The sequence below is a fragment of the Equus caballus genome, chromosome 8 (assembly GCF_041296265.1).
Source record: "Equus caballus isolate H_3958 breed thoroughbred chromosome 8, TB-T2T, whole genome shotgun sequence".
NCBI classification, from domain to species: domain Eukaryota; kingdom Metazoa; phylum Chordata; class Mammalia; order Perissodactyla; family Equidae; genus Equus; species Equus caballus.
This window is the reverse complement of record NC_091691.1, coordinates 20433893-20451336: the sequence shown is the minus strand read 5'-3', so window position 1 is coordinate 20451336 and position 17444 is coordinate 20433893. Positions and strand designations below refer to the sequence as shown.

The 17444-nt window shown below is 48.0% G+C and overlaps 2 long non-coding RNA genes across 2 annotated transcripts in view; one reads left to right on the top strand and one right to left on the bottom strand.

Annotated features, from left to right (window-relative positions):
* Positions 1–4088: 4088 nt before the first annotated feature.
* LOC138925342 (uncharacterized) lies at positions 4089–15653 on the bottom strand. The gene is made up of 2 exons (XR_011441362.1): positions 15354–15653; positions 4089–5446 (listed from the first exon to the last, which is right to left on the bottom strand). It is a non-coding gene; the product is annotated as an uncharacterized lncRNA (long non-coding RNA).
* The window catches only part of LOC111774641 (uncharacterized), a 187033-nt gene continuing 185235 nt past the window's right edge, over positions 15647–17444 (top strand). Inside the window, exon 1 of the long non-coding RNA XR_011441357.1 lies at positions 15647–15969. This is a non-coding gene — a long non-coding RNA (uncharacterized lncRNA). The remainder of the gene's footprint in view (positions 15970–17444) is intronic.

Here is a 17444-nt window from a genome sequence, read left to right as displayed (position 1 = left end):
TAAAGAAAAAATACATATAAAGTGAAGGAGAAAGATTGATGCTCTCTGAGAGCCTCTTCTGGCGCTGAGGGAGAGCACTGACATATTTTAGCTAACTTAATCCTTACAACTGTCATCTGAGATAGTGTTCTGGTTGCTCTTGCTGTGTAACAAATCTCCCCCACGGTTAGCAGTTTAAAACAACTCATGGATTCTGTGGGTTAGGACTTAAGCCAGAATTCAGCGGGAATAGCTTATCTCTGCTCCATGATGTCTCAGGACTCAGGTGGGGAGACCCTAAGACTGGTGGTGATTTGATGGCTGGCTCTTTTATTTCGTCTGAAGAGTCAAGGCTGGGATGACTTGAAGATTCAGGTTGCCAATCAGGGCACCTAATGGGGCCTCTGCGTGTGGCCTGGGCTTCTTCACAACATGGCTGCCTCGGGGTACTAGACTTCTTCCACGGTGATTCAGGGCTCCAAGGCCCGGTGTTCCAGCAGATAAGGCAGGAGCCGCATCATGCTTTTATGACCCCTCTTGGAAGTGCAAAGCATTCTTTCTGCCATGGTCTATTGGTTGAAGTAGTCACAACCCATCCAGATTCAAGGAGAAGGGACGTAGACCCATATTTGGATGAGAAGAGTGCCAAAGAATTTGGGGATAGGCTTTTAAATTACCAGAGGTAGATATAATTCAACTCTATTTTACAGACAGAAAAGTGAGGCCAGAAAGCTTTGATAATCAGTCCAAGATAACATGCAAAGTATGATGTAGGGCCAGAAATTGAACCCAGGGTTAGGGAATAGAGAACTGAATGTGCAATTAAAATTATGCATTTATTGTATTAGTAAAAAGAAATGATCCATACACCTGGCTAAGTGCAACCTGAGCTGTTTACCGAAGGAGGAACTGGCTCCTTGCTGGGAGGCTGTGAGCTATCGGACTGGACACACAAGTGGTCACGGTGACGTCAACTGGGTGAGTATTGTTGGCCCAGTTTGGCGATTCCTCTCAGGGTGGGGTCATGCTGGCTTTGAGAGGTCAGTCACTCCAGCACCTAGCCTTTTAGCAGGCTCTCTCATAAACCTCGCTGGACTCAGGAATCAATCCAGGGTTTGAAGGCAACAAAGACTAATACGCTCACGGCACTTTACAGTTTACCAAGGACCTTTATGTACAATGTGTCCTTGCCTTGAAGTAGCTATCAGATCGATTCCACCTGCCTGGGATGTGGGGTCCCCTTCCTGCCTCCTCATAGCCGATATGTGTGGAGTGCTGGTGATGTGTTAGGCACAGTGTGGAGTTCTCCACCCGGGTCAGCTTATCGAATCATCACAACACCCCTGTGCGGGCGGAGGTTGATATTCCCATGTAACAGACGAGGAAACTGAGGCTGAGGAACTCGCCAAAGGTCACCTGACTTTAAAAAGGGCAAAGAGCGAATTTGGACTCAAGCAGCGTGATTGCACCCTTATCCAATATAGTGGCTGGGTCGTCACTTAGATGCTCACCACGACTCCATTCAGGGGTGCTGGTCAGGACAACGCGGGCTGGCTGAGTGTGTTCCCAGGACCCCTGAAGACATCCCTGGGCTGCAGCCAGCAATCAGAACACCGAGCCTCCAGCCCAGGGTTCTCAGGCTCAGCTCTGTGGACATTTGGGGCTGATGATTCTTAATTGCTGGGGGTGGGGAGTGCTTCCCTGGGCATTGCAGGATGTTGGGCGCATCCATGGCCTCCACTCTCTAGATGCTGGTAGCTCCCCCATCCTCAGGATAGGACAACCCAGAATGTCTCCAGACATTGCCCAAGGTCCCCTGGGGGCCCAAACTGCCCCTGGCTGAGAACCACTGCTAGCCACTACTTGAGTTTGAAGTTTTAACTCTGCCTCTTAAGTATCATGTCCTCTTGGCCAAGTGACTTTACCTAAGTCAGCCTCAATTTCTCACTTATAATTCGGGAGGAACAATGGGACTTAACTCAGGGGGTTATTTCCATTGAGTGACTATTTATAAAGTGGAAAAAACAGTGCCTGGCACTGAATAAATGCCAAAGGAGCTGTTACTCGTTCTCTTCCTCTTGCTACTTGAAGGCAAGAAGCAGATCGTTTATCTCTGCAAACTCAGTGTCTGGTACCTACTGACATTCGGAGGATGTTTGCTGAATGAATATATGACCTTTAAGTACTGTCTGCCACATGCAAAAAGTAGACATGTGAGCCTATACCTAAGTCTGTCTGAAGTCCCCCTTCCCAGCCTGTCCGCAGACCCAGGTGTCCTTGGGAGGTTTAGAGCATAGAGGAAGCCCCAGTTTGATCGTGTGGAAAATTCCGTAGATGCCCTTTCTGGTCCAGATCGCCCCTCCCCGCCCCCACCAGCTGAAGTTCTGCAGACATGCTGGAGAAAAGAGAAGGGAAAGGTGAAAACGATTCTGAATGCGGCAGTGAAGTCAGCTGGTGTGTGGGAGGCACAATGTTCCAAACACAATTAAAACCCAATCAGGGTCCGGAAAAGTGCATTAGTGTCCCTCCAGGAAACGGCAGAGCACATGTGGCGTGGGCATCTCTCTGGGGGCCACTTCTTCAAAGGCTGTCATGACGGCAGTGATGGCCCCCACCCGGGCAGAGCCGCTCGCTCTGTGGCCCAGGCCTGAGCCTGGGAGCGCAGGATCCCTGCTGCAGGAGGGCGCCCGGGGCCGCCTCGCCTCTGCCTGTCTGTGGTTTTAACTCTTGGTCCACATATGTGGATGCCGAAGGGGAGGGAACCCTCTGAATCTCCGCCAGTGTCCACTTATTTTCAGGAAAGGATGAGAGTGGTTTACTCATTCAATTGACAAATATTTCATCTATGAGCCAGCACTGGGCTGGGGCTGGGGTTCTCAAATGGGGGCGACGTCCCCAGGGGACCTTGGGCGCTGTCTCCAGAAAACTTAGTCACAACATGGGGCGCATCTAATTTGTAGAGGCCAGAGATGCTGCTAAACGTCCTGCAATGCACAGGATAACCGCTACGACAAAGAATCATCCAGTTCGAAATAGCAATAGTGCCGAGATTAGGAAACCTAGCGGAGGCCCAATGATACATATATATGGTGGCAAACAAGATGGATGTGGTCCCTGCCCTGGCTGGGTTTCTGTCCACATAGTCATCTTAACTATTTACTTTTTTTAATTTAAAAAAAAATTTAAAAACTTTTAATTGAGGTATAATTGACATGTAACATGTTAGTTTCAGGTATACAACACAATGATTCAATATTTGTACGTATTGTGACGTGGTCCCCACAATAAGTCCTAACTATGTCTGTAAGTGGCTGGACTTGGAAGGGGTCCCTTTAAGAACAATGCTGGCCTCTGTTTTGTCCTCTGTCCAAGTGTGGCCTGGTAGCTAGTGAGCGTGTGTGCGTGTGTGTGTATGCGTGTGTGTGTGTGTACTCAGGGCCGTGGGAGGTGCGTGTTTGGACTCGTGGGGTCATCTGTTTATGTCTGCGTGCCTCAGTGTGCCTGTGTTCCTAAGAATTTCTCTGTCATTTCCTTCCCCTGCTTGCCAAAGCAGCATGGGTGGCTTGCTCAGACCTTCTAAGGTGGAATTTGTCACCAGACGAGATTAAGAAACCATTAGGGACGACCCTTCTTTCCGTCTTCCTCCTCGCCACTTCCACTCCCTTCCCTACCCTCCCTGCCCCCACCTTAGCGATGAAACGAGAGGTCAGTAAACTTGCCCCTGAGCCGAGCCTTTGAACTTGAAGTTTAGTTTAGGCTAACTCCGCCGTGCCTGCGTGAGTAGCCAGGAAGCTTTAAAAACGGCGCTGCAGGAGAATCAAAGAGCAACCAGGAGGGATTGATCCGGACTTTTCAACCTCGGCATCTCTGAGGTTCTGGGCCAGATGATTCTCGGTCATGGGGGGCTGTCCTGTGTGTGATAGGGTGTTAAGCAGCATCCCTGGCCCGGACCCACTAGATGCACCCCAGTTGTAACAACCAAAGACGTCTCCAGACGTCACCCGACAGGAGGTAAAATTACTCCCTGTTGAAAATCATTGATCTACAAATACACAGAACGACATGGGTGAATCTCACACACTTAATTTTGAATAAAAGAAGCCAGATACTAAAGTGTGATGCCGTGTAGCACCATTTATACAAAGCACAAAAAGAGGCAGAGTGAAGCAGGATAGTGGTGCCCTTTGTTGGGAGGGGAGACCACCACAGGGACTTCCAGAGACGTCTTTTTTTTTTCTAGATGCTGAGTACACTTATGATATATGTGCTTTTCTCTGTGTATTTTACACCTGAATCAAAAGCTGTAAGTGTGTGTGTTGAGGGAGAAACATATATTAAATGAACCCATTTGGAGAACAGGAGAAGGCTGTCTTAAAAAAAAATCCAAATGGCACAGGTTTCTTCTGCTTTCCAAACCCCGTGGAGGACGGTTTATGAGCAGCTTTATTTAAACGATTCTCTAGAATCCTTCCCGCTGTTTCTAAAGCTACAGGAACAATAAGTCTACTAAGCACGGGTCTGACTGAGAACACGTCATCAGCCTCTATACAAACACACATACACACACACACACATGCACACGCACCCCAAACAGAGATGTCACCGGGCTTGTGTTGAATTGAATTTCCTGCCTTGTGGATTCTCCCAGCGGCCCCTTGGAGGGGAGCAAACTGCAAACTGACGTGTGAAATGGACCAATACGTCAGGTTGAGATTTCTGAAAACAAATGGTCCTTTTCATCTTCTGGAGGAGGGGGAAATAATCTACATGGGCAATGGTCAGAGCTGGTGTCTTTTCACTCATTTAGAGGAAAGGCTGGCCTTACACCTCTTTCCTGAACCCTTGTCACGCACACCAGCCCATCTCCATCCAGAGGACCCTAGATTATTATTCTTCTGGCATTTCTGGTCTTTATGAACAGCAGTACAGCCACGTGGATGCCCAAAGCAAAATACAATATAAGCATTCCATATTTTCTTTAACACCTCTTTTTTAGGGAAACCCAAGGAAGGTTCTAGAAGTAAGGAGGCCAAGAGATGTGTCTGAGAGACCCCAATCTCCCTCCCAGAGGCCTCCTTAGGCATCAGCATTTGGGAAAAGCTGTGTGGATGCTGGCTGCAGCCTCCCCAGCTGGTCAGCATTTATAAAGTGGGCCACATCTGTTCTTGACTGTTAGCATGGGGAAGGGGAGGGGGTCGGGTGAGAGGAGAAAACCCCAAATGCTGGGATTGGTCCCACCTAGTGCCAAGAGAAAATTGCTTCTAAGTTGGAGTCATGGAGAAGTGCTTCGTTAGGAGCAGCGGGCTCTTCATCAAAATGCCCCTCTTAGCCATCTCCCGTCCCATTTCTTTCCTTCATTTTAAAGTCTCCAGGTTCCAGCCAGTCTTGAGATTTACGGCGTGCTTTGCTTTGCGAACACCCTAAGATCGTATTCGGGTGATACAGAGCTGAGGGGTTTGCAGATAGCCTGTGGGTTGGGAGAGAGAGTGCAATGTACAATGAACAGAGTACATTTCTCAGTCGCTCTTTCGTGCACATCCATAAAGTTCTAAATGCCCCGGCGCGTGTGGCAAGCACCTTGGAGCCTCTGAAAATCACACAGCAATGATCTCAGAGATGGCACCCCCCCGTCGCATGCACAGAGAGACATCACATGCTTGCAAACACACGCAAAAGACCCACAGGCCTGTGGCAGCATGTTCCAACACAAGCAGACCCATTTCAACATGGAAAACTGCAGACAGACACAAACTTGACGTTCAGCATCAGATCAAGATGGGGAGACGCGCCCTGCTTCTCACGCGCCTCCCTGCGGCCACTCCAAAGATTTTAAATGACTGGGTTTGGAGGGGCCCCTTTTCACCCCCGTTTCTTGCTTCAGTTTTCCTTGTAATACAAATATCTTCTGAAATGCAGCGCTGGGGCCGGCAAATTGCACTTCATCGTGCTTTCTTCATAAGACCTCCAGGCCCGTAACAAGGCAGAAACCCCCGGAAATGGAATGTCACTCAATCCGAAGCGTGGGCCCGGCCCAAGACCGTTTGGATGTTGCTGTTTCTGCCTTCACAGCTGCTGCAATAAACTTTCTGAGGGGGACTTGGCATCGCAAGCGTTCCTGGAGACCCTCGCCGAAGGTGAATGAAAGATGGATGAACCAAGGACTCGTGATGGATAAGCCCCCTGACACCAGGACACAGGAGGACGGGGGGTGGGGGTCTCTTGGAGAGACAAAATAAAAACTGGCCCCCAATCTTCCACCCTTTTCTCTAAGATCTAATTACAGATGTCTTGACATTCTTTCTGCATAGAGTTTCCTTAAAAGATTTGCCAAGAAGAAACATTTGGAAACTGTGTTTTAGGTATAATCCCGTCTGGGAGTCATTCTTGCTCGCTTTGTCGTTAGATGACAGAGCGCTTAATTACAACGAGCACAACGTACGCGGCGTTTGGAAAACCGGATTCTTGACCCACATAATCTGTCCCATGCTGACAATGGCCTTTTGGCAAAACTCACGTCTCTGATCTCATGTTAACTACTACACAAACACACTTATTGTGGGTACCGAGTTTATGTGACTGAGTTTTCTTGACACATGTTCACAATAAAAACACATTTTTCTCCCTTCCCCTGACCCTAACAGAAAAAAAAGATGAACATTTTTCAAGATGCTGTTTTAATGGCATGAAACTGTCCGCTGAGCTTTCACTCAGCTTTTGTTCTTTTTCTTTTCTCTTTTTATTAAAAAGCCTTTGAAACCAAGCATTCCTGGCTTGTAATTCCTCTCTTGAGCTTTTATGCTGGGGGAGAGACAGATTAGATTAGATTAAAGAGCAGGAGACACCTCATGAAATACATTCCATCTAGAGGCAATATGGGCGACAGGGTCCATTTGTATGTGTGCGCGCGCGTGTGCGTGCGCATGCGTGGGAGAGTGTGTGTGTGTGTGTGTGTGTGTGTGTGTGTGTGTGTGTTTCTTCTTGTGGCTTACGGATGGTCTTTGTACAAATACAGGGTTCTGGTTTCTCGGAATGCATTTGCTCCTTTAGGTTTCTCCCCTCCACAAGTCTGCAGTCTTTGATTGTGCCCCGACGTTTAGGGGGTCTGTGGCATTTCCCGGGGGGTAGTAAATCCTCTTATTAACTCTTCCCTTTAGCGTCTCTCAGTTTCTCAAAACTCCTTCCAAAAGCAGCAGCCGTTTCCTCACAAACAGCAGATGAAAGAGGGAGTCTGTTTCAAAGACCTTCTCCTCGCCAGGCCCCCCACCCCACCGCCGTTTGTCTGATGACGTCACAGCAGTAACCAAGGCAACGCACTGTGACATCACAACCCAGAGGCTACTGACCTTGGCCTGGAATTCAAAGGCAAAGGGGCCCATAAACTTCTAAAGCAGGCAGGAGATAAATATCTTTAGTCATAAAAAGAACAAACGAACTTGGAGGGGGGCGGCGGGGTGCTGGGAAAAAAAAAAAAGCAGAACATTTTTTTTTTTAGAAATACAGTAAAATGCTCTGCCAAGTTCTCCAGGAAGTGCCAGGGGCCATTTTGATGATGTGAACTAGGCTTTAAAACAGAAAGAAGAAAAATGAATGTGGCCGAGAAGAGTCGTTTACAATATTAGAAATCATCAGGTGAAGCTTCCCCAAACTGTAATCTGTAAAATGAATCAGAGCCGAGAAAACAACGAGACAACATCCGTTTCTGAGTGTGAGGGGACATGAGCCGCCAAGAAAAAGGGAGAAAGCCGGGGAAGGAATTTACCAAAAACAGAAAGTGCTCAGGGCAACATGGCGCCCTCGGCTGGATCCTGGAACAGAAAAATGGGTGAAATCAGAATGAAATCTGGAGTTGAGTTAATAATAATGTACCAAGGTTGGTTTCTTAGTTTTGAGCAATGTCCCATGGCAACGCAAGCTGATGGCAGAAGGGGGAACTGAACCAAGTGTGTATGGGGATTCTTATATCGTCTTTGCAACTTTTCTGTCAATCTAAAATTATTCCACAATAAATGATTTATTTTGGGGGCCGGCCCAGTGAGTGGCCGAGTGGTTAAGTTCGTGCGCTCTGCTCCAGGTGGCCCGGGATTCGCTGGTTCAGATCCTGGGCACAGACATGGCACCGCTCATCAGGCCATGCTGAGGCAGCGTCCCACATGCCACAACTAGAAGAACCTACAACTAGAATATACAACTATGTACTGGGGGGCTTTGGGGAGAAGAAGAAAGAAAAAAAGCAGACTGTCAACAGATGTTAGCTCAGGTGCCAATCTTTAAAAAAAAAAAAAAGATTTGTTTTTAAAAAAGGGAGAAAGTGGGCCACTGTGCTTCAGGGTGTATCCAGGAAAGCCTTCCATTTTTTGGTCTGGAAATTCTGCTCATCCCAGATGGTCTGCAGTCCACATACTCAGGTGCTGCATTTCCTTGGCGGCAGTGAGCACGTGGCAAGCAGGTGGCTGGTTAGACTCACGGGAAAGAGACAGAGGCTGGAGTTGCCTCTGGACAACTTTTAAAAAGAAAAGTCGGTCCCCGGGGCCATCCTGTTCTTGTTCTCGGAAACTTCCTTGAGTCACCTGGCCCCAGTTTCACAAGAATGCATCTTTCTCTAGATGTCCCCAGGGTAGGTGGACCACACAGCATGAGGAGTTGAGCTCCAGAGGTCAGGAGAACAGCACTGAACTGGGAGAGGAGAGACCCTGTCCGTGCGCCCACGTGAACTTCCCTGTGGTCTCGGGAAAGCCAGTGCTCTCTCTGAGCCTCATTTTCCTTGCCTGCCAAATAGGGATGCTGGATAGCACATCACATGGGCAAATAGACTTCATTGTCAGGTGGTGGTTTGGATCAACTGGTAGGGACTGGCTGGGGCCCTGTGCTGAGCCTGGGATCAGTGAGAAGGAGTGCTGTGATCCATTAATAATGTCTGCCCTGGATGTGGGAGGGGAAAGTGGAGGCATGTTTGCCATACCAGGCCCCTGCACACTTGGGCCTAGCCTCTCTGGGGCCTGTTGGTCCGGATAGATTCTTGTGCTTCCGCTGACCCCCATGTGGGATAGTAGACAAAACACAGTCCCTGGAGTCAGCCAGTAGTGGCTTCTAATCCTGGCTTTCCTCTGTGCACTGGAGGTTGTGTGGCCCATGACATTTGAGGAATATGAACCACCATGTGCTAGCCCCCTTGTATATCCCCTGCCATCTGGAGCAGATGGACAAGTTAATGGGCAACAGGATGCACTGTGCTGAGCACCATCATGACAGTTAGGAAGCGTGTTCTTGGAGTACTGAGTAGGACAACCTGCCTCCCACCTGAGGGACAGGCAAAGAAGACTTCCTGGAGGAAGGGGCATCTAAGCTGGATTCTGAAGAATGAGTAGGTGTTATCCTGGGAAGGGAGCAGAGAGAGATGTGGATGGAGTTTGGCTGGGCTCAGATCATCCAGGGTCTGGTTAGCCTCTTTGGGGAACTTAGGCCTTATTCCGAGGGTCATAGGGAGCCACTGAGGAATTTTATGCAAGGGAGTTTCATTAGCAAAAAAAATGTCTTTCTGGCTTCAGAGATAGATTTGGGGTGGATGTAAGACCAGAGGCCATTTTTAGAATCCAAGTCAGAATTGATGCCAGTGGAGCAGAGGGAGGCAGACCATTGACAGATGTTCAGGGGTTGAGTGGACGGGGGAAACTCAAGTTACTTAGTTCCCTGAGCCTCAGTTTCCTCGTTTGTGTGACGTCGGTTTCCCCTACAGCCATTGCGAGGTTCGAATGGGATGAAATGTGTGCAGTGCTTAGCATGGGTCCCGGTATACTGTAGGTGCCCCATAAATGCTGCCATATCCATTACTTCCCAAGAGCCCCACGATGCAGCCAGGGATCAACAGATCCATTTTAAAAATGGTGAAACTGAGTCCCAAAATGAAGTCACGGACTGACCAGCATCACACAGCAAGTTAGTGGCCGACCCGAGATCTGAACCCAGTATCTGCACGATTCCCAGTCCACGGTTCTTTCCTCTCTTCTCCAACCAGCTGCCCTGCCCTGAGGGAGTTTCCTTTTGAACTGAGTTATCTGATGTCACAGGAAAATAAGGTCTCTGTACTGGGTTGAATTGTGTCCCTCAAAAAGATATGTTCAAGTCCTAACCAGGATACCCGTGAATGTGACCCTATTTGGAAGTAGGGTCTTTGCAGACATAACCGAGTTAAGGGAAGATGATACTGGATTAGGGTGAGCCCTAATCCGATGACTGGTGTCCTTATAAGGCGACCCTGCTGACACCTTGATTTCAGACTTCTGGTCTCCGGGACTGTGAGAGAATCAATTTCTGTTGTTTCCAGCCCCCCAGTCCGTGGTACTCTGTTAGGGCGGTCCCAGGAAACTAATGCAGCTCCCTTAGAGACGGGTCTCAGTGCCCTGGAACGAGCTCCAGGAGGTTTGGAAAGGAGGGGAGGGGCCTGGGAGGCTGGGGGCGGCTCACAGGTGCTCTCAGAGTTTCCTTGGCCAGTGATGCGGTTTCCTGAGTGTGTGCCTCAGCTGTCTGGATGTCAGTGGGAAGTCAAAGCTTTGTTCCCCACGGTAACCTTGAGGGATGACTCAGCAGAGAAGAGGGCAGGCCTCGGGGAGGGCAAAGTGGTCCATTCATCTACAGAAGAGAGCCCGCCCCTGGCCCAGACGAGGACAAGGCGGAAAAGCAACAACAACATGGTAATAACCACAACAGCAAAAACTACTGCCTGCTTCGGGGACCACCCTGGACCAAGTCACCTGCATCTCCCACCTGGATGACTCCTGGTGGCCTCACTCTCCTCCCTGTCCCCACCCTGGGCCCATTCTGCATCAGCATCTGTTTTGCTCCTTTTTTTTTTTTTTTCAAAAGTCTACTTTCTTGAGGTGTGATTTACACAAAATAAAATGCACCCATTTCAAGTATGCAGTTCAATGAGTTTTGACAAATGTCTGCATCCTTGTAACCAGCAACACAATCAAGATATACAACATTCTTCTTCACCCCCAAAGTTCCCTTCTGCCCCTTCCCAGTCACCTGTGTATCTCCACCTGTACACTCTGGCCCCAGGGACCACTGATCTGTCCCTTTCTGTCCCCAGTGACCACTTTCTGTCACTATAGGTGAGCTTGATCGTTTCTAGAGTTTCATATTAATGGAAGCATCCAGTGCGAACTCTTTTGTGTCTGGCTTCTTTTGCTCAGCGTTGTAGTCTTGAGAGCTATCCTCATTGTTGCATGGATCAGTGGTTCCTTTTTCTTGGCCAGTAACATTCTATTATATGGGAGTATGGCAGTATATCCATTCGCCTATAGATGGACATTGGGTTTTTCCAGTTTTTGTCTATTGTGAATAATGCTGATACGAACATTCAAGTGTAAGTGTTTTTGTGGACATGCGCCTTTTTTCTTGGGCAGATATCTAAGAGCGGAGTTGCTGAGATATATGGTAAGTGCATGTCTAACGTTTTAATATAAATGACATAAAGGTAAACCTAAACTTAAAACTGTATAACTTCTAGAAGAAAACATACCAGAAAACCTTTGTGACCTTGGAGTAGGCAACGATTTCTTAGTTAGGACACAAAAAGCATAAAGCGTAGAATAAAAATAAATGACAAATCGGACTTTATCAAGATTTAAAACTTCTGGTCTTTGAAGGACCTTGTTAAGAAAATGAAAAGAAAAGCCAAAGTCTGGGAGAACGTATCTGTAAATCATTTATCTGACAAACGACATGTATCCAGAATCTTAAAAAAAGTCCTCTAACTCACTAATAAGAAGACAAATGACTCAATTTAAAAATGGGCAGAAGATTTTAACAGACACTTCCCAGAAGCAGCTGTGGGAATAGTCAAGAAGCACATAAAAAGGTACTCAACACCATTCATCAGGAAAATAAAAAGACCATAATGAGACAGCACTACACACCCAACACAATGGCAAAAATGAAAAAAGACTGACCATTTCAAGTGTTGGCAAAGATGAGGAGCAACTGGAACACCCATACTCTGCTGGAGGGAATGCAAAATGGTACAGCCACTTGGGAAGAATTGGAGAGTTTCTTCAAAGTGTGCTTTTGTGAAAAAGTGAAACCGGTTTCTTTTACCGTTCTCCAGTGGCTTCCCATGGCTCTAAAATAAAATCCAAACTCTGTACTATGACCTCCAAAGTCCTCTGTGATCTGGCTCCTGCATGCCCCTAGTTCACTCCTTTCAGCCACACTGACCTTTCTTCTGACCTTGAAGCCCAGCAAGCACCTTTGTTCCCTCTGCCTGGATGCTTTCTCTAGCCCTTCATATGGTGCTCTCCACGATCAAGACTCCCCTCAACTATCCTCTCCTTACACAGACCTTTGCTGATCAGCCCATCAAAAGCTGGTCCCCCACTATTTCCCATATTTTTGCCTTGTGTTATTTACCTCTGAAAATCTTATGCGTATTTGCTCACTGCCTACCTCTCCTGCGTGCTCTACTCTTCCAACTAGAAAGCTCCAAGATGGCGGAGACCTTGTTTCTCTGTTCAACACTGTGCCCTGTAGCACAGATCCAGACACACAGTAGGATCTTTATGAGTGCTGAATCCATAACTGTCTGTCACAGGGACAAGGAAAATGCAGCTAGTTTGTGGCAGTACTGGGATTTGAACCCAGCTCGCTCTGGCTCTAAAGACTTGGATCTACATCTTTTCAAGGCTCACAGTCAAGATGGCGCCGACTTCCTGGAGATTATGACTCCGATTGCAACCTCAGTGTCTGGACTCTCATGCCAGTCAAATGAGGGAAAATTTCAGGCAGGAAAAAGCCAAGGTAGGCTCCCAGAATGGGAAGAGCCCGAGAGGGAGCCCAGGGTGTGTGCGGTGGGGCCAAAAGGAGCCCAGCTGTGACTTCAGACCTTCTCCCCTCACTCTTGGAAGTCAGCAAGAGAAACAGGGTGAATTTGTAGAAGTCTTCACCCGTCTTCCCTACGAAGAGAGAAATGTTCTGAGGAGGATGCAGGACTGGGATGGGGTTGGAGACAAGGGGGCTGCTGCTCCTGTATGGAGTTCTAGTTGTCCAGACTTGAGCTGGACCTACGGGCTCATCTAGTCCAGTTCCCTATTCCACAGGTGGGGAAACTGAGGCCTGGGGACAGAGATGGAGGGGGACCTGCAAGCCTGGATTGGGCCTCAGGGTTTGGCTGGGTGGGATTTTACTGGATTTTGGTACAGTCTTTTTGAGCAGAGACCTTTGTCAAAGTGTGGAGGCAGAAAAGCAGGCAATGTGTGGGGGCTGAAAGCCTGGGGTCAGCCAGAGTGAATTTCAGATTTGGCTCTGCCATTTACTAGCTTGCGTCTTTGGGTGAAGATTTTCCCCTCTCTGAGCCTTAGTTTTCTCGTCTGTGAAATGGCCATGATGATACAATAGCCATTTTGTAAAATTCTTAAATTCATCACAGGAAGAAATAAATGCATAACTCTTGGCTCAATGCCTAGCACTTAGCAAGTGCTTAATAAATAGAGCCAATTGTGGTGATTATGATGGTGATCATACTTTCTAGAACTATAGTGAGCTTCACAGAAGAATCGAGATTGGAAGAAGACCAGTTATGGAAGGACTAGACAGAAGGTGTCGGTTAACTGCCAGGAGCCTGGGAGTCTCCAGAAACCCAAATTCAGCCATCAAAGCAGAGACCCCCACTTGGAGGCCCCCATTGACCTGACCAGTCCTAGAGTGATTCCCTGGGTCCCAGGTAATTGCATCCGGGGGGTGGAGGGAGGAGAGTCCTAAATAGCCATCAGGACACCATTGAAGAGTAAAGAACAGTGAGTGTTCAGAATCAGGAGTTCTGTTCTTGCATTTCATAACCGAGGCTGTGGGCAAGTTGCTGAACTTCCCTGTGGATCAAATCTGTAAAAATGGGAACCCCAGGGCCAATCCCTGTCCCCCAGGTTGCGGGGACGATGAAATGGAGAGGGGTGTCTGAAAGGAGAGAGCGTGGCGCCAGCACTCAAGAGGTCTCGGAGCAGAGGACGCACATGGGCTGCCCCGCCAGTGCTTTCCCTCCGCCTGAGCAGTTGGAGTTTCTGAAGCTGCCCACTTGGCTCCAGAAGAGAGAGATTCCCAGACGTATTAAGCGCTCTGGACATGTCCGAACTTGCAGGTGCCATTTTGAATCTGAGAGGCCCTCAACTTAAAGGAGCGAGTTCAGGGAAAATGCATTTGTGCAACTTGTAACCCTATTTAGATCAAGGCAGTGTCTCCTCCTCCCCCAGCCTGGGCTTTATGGAGCCTCTGAAGACCTCACCCATGCTTTATCTCATCTGCTTGTCACAATAGTCTGGGAGATAGGCCAGGCGGATGCTAATGTCCCCAAGATCCTGCGGAGAGATCAGTTGCTGGCTTCAAAGAGACCATCTGAAGGGAGGGATGGAGGATGAGTGACTACCACAACCTTGCAAGCAGTGAGGTCCCCTGGCCAGGAGGACTGTCACCAGGGGACTGTCAAGTCTTGGGCATTCATTCAAATGAGGGATCGATCTGAGATGGTGATGGGGTTTTTCCACTTCATTCAAGTCTCCCAAGATGCTAAGTGAAACGAGGAAAGTCGAACTCATTAAAGATAATTGGAAAGGAACAAGGAAGCTAACATTTATTGAGTTCCACCTGGGTACCGCAGACCCTGGGAGGTAGAACTGATGATACCCATTTGACAGATGAGGGAATGGAGGCTTATAGCAGTGAAATTTCTTGCCCAAGGACCACTCAGCTGTTAAGAAAGCAGAGGGGCTGGCCCCGTGGCCGAGTGGTTAAGTTTGCACACTCTGCTTCGGTGGCCCAGGGTTTCGTTGGTTCGAATCCTGGGTGTGGACATGGCACCGCTCATCAGGCCGTGCTGAGGCGGCATCCCACATGCCACAACTAGAGGGACCCACAACTAAAAATACACAACTATGTACCGGGGGGATTTGGGGAGAAAAAGCAGAAAAAAAAAGAAAGAAGATTGGCAACAGTTGTTAGCTCAGGTGCCAATCTTAAAAAAACAAAAAGCAAGCAGAGACTATTGTAAACGATGCTTCCTCCTTTCACTCCTATTTTCACTAACTTGTATTTAGCACCCACTATCTGCTTATTGGGGAGGGCTCCCCCAGCCTCCCCGACCTCCTGTTACATTTCTAGCTACTTGTTCCCTGGCTTCCAGCCGCCCCACCTTCTTTCCCTTTGAATAAACCGTGCCTCACTGCCTTTGCTTGGAAGACTTCTTCCTCCCCAGCTTCTGCTTATCTTTCAGATTTGCACATGCAAGGAAGTCCTCCCTGACCCCAAGAGAAACTCAGATTCCTACTCGAGTGCCCAGGATACGCCCTGTACCTCTCCATCGCGAAACTTATCACCGCTTGGAAACTTACCTGAGAGGTTCTTTGGATAACGTCCGGACCACGCTGGAAGACTAAGCCCCATGAAAGCGGAGAGCCCACATGTCTTGTCCATGGCTGGATTGAAACACCGGTGGAAGGGTAGGGAAGTTCCCAACAAGACCCCAGCCAAGGGAAAAAGCTCAAGGAACACGCAGGCAAAGAGGAAGACAGAAGGACCCCAGAGGTCAGTAGCTTCCAAGATGCCCTAGAAAGGGCGCTTTTCATGCCTCCTGTCCCAGCTATTCAGATTCCAGGCAAACGTGAAGGACCAGACATTCTCCAGGGCTCCCCTCATGAAGCCAATATGTATTTTGTATGCCATGTGTTTACGTTTTTCCCTTTGAAGACTGCCTGGGAAAGGCTAACAGTCGTGGAAGTAACAAACACTTGGTCTTCTCTTCTCTTGCCAAAAGCAATCTTTAATCACCCCACCGAGTAATGGGCTCAGAATAGCATAATGGAAACAAAGTACTTAAAATACTTTCTTGGGTGGATAAACACAGCCGAGGGAAAAAAAAAAATCTTACACGCCCAGCTTCGTCCTTTTCACCGTAGAGACGGCTAGGAGACGAGGAAGGAAGAGAAGAAATCCTTCCCAAACAAACAGGTAATTCTAAATAACCAGAATGCACATATTTTAGATGGAAGCGTGGTGGGTCATCCATCCTGAGGATGAAGTCTTAATATTTGCTGGATTCCTCCCCCCACTCCTTTTTAAACCTTGTCACCAAATGACAAAAAGTAGGTCTGACATGACCAACCAGTGGGAGGCAGTTCTCAAAGGGTTTTAGAGCAGAGTGTTTCTTTCTCAAATCTCTTTAGATGTGGGGCCATTGGGGGAGGGGCAGGCATGGCGTTGGGTGGAGATCCTGGTGATTCTGAATGTTTGCCTTGTGTTCAGAGGAGGGGACTCTTTGCTGATGCCCGCTGTGGCAAAAGCCAAAGCCGGAAAGAAAGTGGCAGAGCTCTGGGTTGTGGAATCCAGGATGCAGCCTCCTAGGGGGATGCCAAGTTTGGTATTAGAGAAAACAGATATTCACACTGCGAAGACAGACTCTTGAAATTGCTATCTCCTCCGAGCAGACTTCCTGGATTTCCTCAGTTGGAGTCCATCTCTCTCGACCATAAAACAAACAAAACAAGAACTAGGAGGTTTCTAAAACTTCAAAACTGTATTATCTTGGACAAGTTACTTATTCTTTCTGAATTTTAGTTTTTGCATCTGTAACATTGAGACAAACATACCTCCTTTGTGAGTATCCCTAGGCATAGAATTAAATACCCTTGGTCAGTTTCTTGCTCAGAGCACTTCACCCCGTCTGCCTAGAAGTCAGAATTACCCAAGTATGTCTCAGGGGCTCCTTGAAGTGTGAGGGAGCGGGGAAGGGAGACGTGGGCATGGAACTAGCATCCTTTTCCTGGGCTCTTGCGTCCTGGCCATGGTGCTAGACCCTTTTACGCATATTGTCTCTTGTGTTCCTGACAAGAATAGCGATTTCAAGGAGGTATCATTATATCTACTTTTCAGACGGGGCGACTATGGTTCAGAATGTTCAAGTAACTTGGCCAAGGTCACACAGTAAGTGGCCAGCTCTGCAGGGAACATGCTACACTCCTCACCCCCTTGTCCCCTAGTGCCGGTACAATGTCTGGCACATGGCAGATGCTCGCTGCACATGTGTGGCAGCAGTCGAAGTGCCCCTGACTTCCTGAATGCCCATTCACTGACTGATCATCTATGAATAACTGCAGAAGTTTTTGACTTTTTTTTTTTTCGCATATTGAACCTGATGTCAGATGGGGACTAGTTAATCCTGGAGAAAACGAACATTTTGGAGCACTTGTAAAAATATTGCACAATGGACATTCATGCTCCTGGATGAGAAGTGTGATATGTTTCCTAAAAATGTGCTCTGTGTTAGGGTCAATAGATACAGCCCATGTGTAAGGAGAAACGCACAAGAGTTACATTTGATAAGGAGGTTAAGGTCATCTTTGCAACTGAAAGGAGATTTATTAACACGGGCCTTGTTGTAGGAGACCTGATCAAGTTGGAAGCTTGGTAATGCTGGTCAGCCCGTT